The following is a 296-nucleotide window of genomic DNA, read 5'->3' on the forward strand; positions in this document are numbered from 1 at the left end:
GAGCCCCGGTCCGTCCCCCCGGCCCTCACCTGTTCAGCACTTTCCTGATCCTCTGGCGCACGCTGGAGGAGGGCGCGGAGATGCCGCTCCTGCCGCCGCCGCTGCCGCCCTCCGCCGGCAGGTTCTCGATGGTGGCCACGACATGGCTGGGCTGCGGCGGGTGGTGCGGCGGCGGCGGCGGCTGCGGCGGCGGGGGGTGGCGGTGGTGGCGGTGGCGTTCGGGGGAGAGCATCGCGGCGGGGCTGCGCCTCAGCGGAGAGCGGGGCTCATCCCGGCGGGAAGGCGGCGGGCGCTGC

General features: G+C 77.7%; 1 protein-coding gene across 1 annotated transcript in view; it reads left to right on the forward strand.

Moving 5' to 3' along the window:
- NID1 (nidogen 1) overlaps window positions 1-296 on the forward strand; it is a gene marked incomplete at its 5' end in the record, with an annotated part of 45,842 nt that overhangs the window by 31,973 nt on the left and 13,573 nt on the right. The gene's annotated exons all lie outside the window — the stretch shown is intronic.

This window comes from Haliaeetus leucocephalus, unplaced genomic scaffold, assembly GCF_000737465.1.
Source record: "Haliaeetus leucocephalus isolate CR32 unplaced genomic scaffold, Haliaeetus_leucocephalus-4.0 Scaffold162, whole genome shotgun sequence".
In the NCBI taxonomy this organism is placed as follows: domain Eukaryota; kingdom Metazoa; phylum Chordata; class Aves; order Accipitriformes; family Accipitridae; genus Haliaeetus; species Haliaeetus leucocephalus.